Here is a 3559-nt window from a genome sequence, read left to right as displayed (position 1 = left end):
TAACCGCTGAATGATTTGACCAGATATGAATTGACAAGATGTTCGCACGCTTCAAAAACAAAAACAAAACATACAAAACGACAAAAAAAAAAAAAAAAAAAAAAAAAAAAAAAAAAAAAAAAAAAAAAAAAAAAAGAACGAATAAAAAAAAAACTTGAAAAAAACAACAACATAATCAAATAAAAGTAACATTTAGAAGTTAGCACATTACTTAAAGTATATCGATTGACTATTGGAACATAAAATAATTAAAACCGCTTAAAATCAATTACTAAAGTCAATTTAACTTATCATATCAAAAAACAAACGAAATAAATGTTGATAAAGCGAGGAGAAACTCATATAAATATATACATATGTATATGTATATAAGCATATGTACAGGTTTAAGTACAATGTACTGAACGACAAACAATTTTTATTGAATAAACTAACATTAAGCAAAGGTAGATTTGCACTTTGCATATATCTGGTAGCATCTACATAGTAACTGATAAAAGCACAAACATATAAAAACATGTAAATTTGCTAAATTTAACATAAATCTTTGTATATTTATATGCTCTCATTCATAAATACCTTTAATAATCCCCACGCATAAAAATTCTAACATTTTCCAATTTATGGTATATACCATCATTTTCGTTTTGTGGTTTCGATATGGTTTCTGAGGAATTTCAGAATCGCGCCTAATTGAAACATTCGTTTAACTCTTWAAAAAATTTATCGAATTTATTGAAAACTTGAGGATCGCGGCTGCCGGGTGTTTATCTATGCAGACGATGTATGCTTTGAGACTTTGAGAATCGGGATTCTTATGAGAATACGTATCTGCACACATGAATATCCTCACACACTTTAACTTCATACCGGAACAYTTGGATCATRGACMSTCCAAACCGAACTGTGRCGGCTACTTCCCCGCGCATATATGGACGAGGGAGTTGTAACGATGAGGGAAGCAGCTAATGGAGAAGAGGGGCAGTGAACTTATTTACGGATGGATTAAAGCTTGGTGGAGGGGTTTACTATCAGGCACTCTCTACCAACTGCACCTTCAGACTTCCCCCCTATTGCWGTGTCTTCCAAGCCGAGGTTGCAGCCATTAAKGCAGCAGCAGATCTAGTGCTCCGGAGAGCAGCCTTCTTCAGAGAAGTGATTATTAATTCACTTGGTTGAACGATTAATGCCTAACTTTGCTAGCAATAGCATAGAGTGTATTTGTGATAAGACTGGTATGGGTGCCAGGTCATAGCGGAATCGCTAGAAATTGCAGAGTTGACGTATCTCCTTGGTCTACTACTTGATAGCTGGRYTTCGCGAAAACTTGGCCAKCGCTGAGCTACCATCGGTACATCGTTAGAGATTAGTGAACTTTTTGCTCTCGGTAAGGCTATCCTCTCCCTAGTTGTGGGTCTTTTAACGGGCCATTGCCATTTTGGCGTGCATACTGTAAGGTTAGAAATCTTACCAGACGTCATTTGTTAGTAGATACTTTTCCAAAATTTTTCGTGTTGAAAGTATGCATAATTTTTCATTTTTTTTTTTTTTTGACCCTCTCTTTAACAATATTTCGAACTAAACTCCAAAAGTTTTTTGTTTTGCTATCTCATACACATATTTTAGGCTTTCCTTATTTCCCATTGAATGGACTTAAAATTTTAAAAGAACTGGCAACCCTTTTTAAAAATATCACGAGACTAATACAAATTAAGCGCTTTGGTTTGGTGTCCACATTATTATATATATTTTCAATTAARATAATTTATCACAGCAGTAGTATCCACTAATATGTTTTAGGTTTATACGTAATTTACGGAAATTGTGATATTAGTCGTAACAACGTTCCCCTATGCGTCTGAAAATACTAAACTCAAGAAAATAAAAATATATATTTATTTACAATAATGAAAACGAAAACTTTTTTATCACGGTACTACATGCTTTCGCAATTYTAAAAGTCAATGAGTGCTAGAATTGTATCACCCACGTCAATGTTCTTTAAAGAATGTGTTAAATAAACAAGAACTATATTTACACGTTTTATGTACATTTAATGAACGGCGTAAACCTCTATAAACTAGTAACAACCTTGCTAAGCAAATATTTTTTTATTATCATAATACGTATTTACAAAAGAATTTTTTTGTTTTTGTTATTTTTTAATTAATAATGCTATGTTAGTAATATTGAAGAAATAGATAATGTAATTCTTCTAAAGAGGTTAAGAAATAGTTTGATTGATTTCGAAACAAAACAACATTCCTGCTCGAAGATTTCATGAATAGTTATTATCAGAACCKCTTAGACTTCAAAAATGTTTGTGTCTATTGTTGCTTCATTTAATTTATAGATTTYGATTTTGGAAGTGGTCTCCTGGCATTACTCAACAATTATAATTGCTTGCTAAATCGGTAAATTCTTGCTTCGTACTCCTTTTCAAGATCACTTTTTGGCAATGGTATGGAACTRGCGGCATCTAGCGGAATGATTCATTACATGCATCATCCACCTAGTATATAGYATATTTATATTTTAAATAGCAAGATCCGGTGCTATAAAAATAGTGTCATATACTGAATTTTAACCCAAAATGGGTACATAATTAGTATCCCAAAAACATTTCTGCAAACTCGGTTCATTGATTTCTCTTGAAACCTTACTCAAAACCTGCACCATTCCATATCCATAACTTGTATACTGAATTTTTGTAAAAACTTTCATTCTACCTTAAGCCTCTACGAAGAAGCTAGTTATGGCAACACAGTGCGCTTTTGAAAACGCAAGTACCCAATGCCGGTTTCGAGCTAAAATAACGCCAGCTGCTGCTTTTTCAATTTTCCTCACAATTTATGAATTTAGCAGGAAATAATAAAAGATCTAGTGAATGGCTCACAATCGGCATCTAATCTAATCATTAGAAGGTGACTTGACAGTTTCAGATTGATAGGATGCTGTAAATCATACATCTACCAATAGTATAGTATATTAATTTACAGCTCATTTAAACACGTTCTAAGTTATCGCTCGCGCACGAGCTTGTCTGCACGTCGACGCATAATACTATGTGTGCGTCATAAATTTTAAATTCCAAGAAATATTGCAAGTACTTAGAAGCGGCTTAAGTCTCTCCAAGAAGTACGTCGTTAATTATCGGTTGGTTTCATTGAAATTTTTACTTCATATTTTATACATTATCGTGCATTCCATTGAGAATATACACAGAATATAAGAGCTGATTAACTTTTTAGTTTCTACAGTTGATAGTCAAGTTCATCGTCGTAGTTATAAAAAGTTCCAGCAGGATGATACCGCAAGCTATTCAGCGCACTTCATTGGATGAACTATTTGGAGATCAAGGAACACAATCGTCAAACCATCTGTCATTGACTTGTGATTGTAAGGATACGTCAAGACAATAGCTTAACAGGTCAATTGAAAAGTCTCCGCCCTACCATAGTAAAGCATATTTTTTTTTTTTTTTTATTTAACATAGTAAAGGGTGATACACTAATCTCTGCGACACTCAACCTTTTCGATTTTTGTAGTACAATTTGTC

Source organism: Bactrocera latifrons, unplaced genomic scaffold (genome assembly GCF_001853355.1).
Source record: "Bactrocera latifrons isolate USDA-ARS-PBARC rearing strain unplaced genomic scaffold, ASM185335v1 scaffold_237, whole genome shotgun sequence".
Lineage (NCBI taxonomy): Eukaryota > Metazoa > Arthropoda > Insecta > Diptera > Tephritidae > Bactrocera > Bactrocera latifrons.
Note: the sequence above shows the minus strand (reverse complement) of the source record.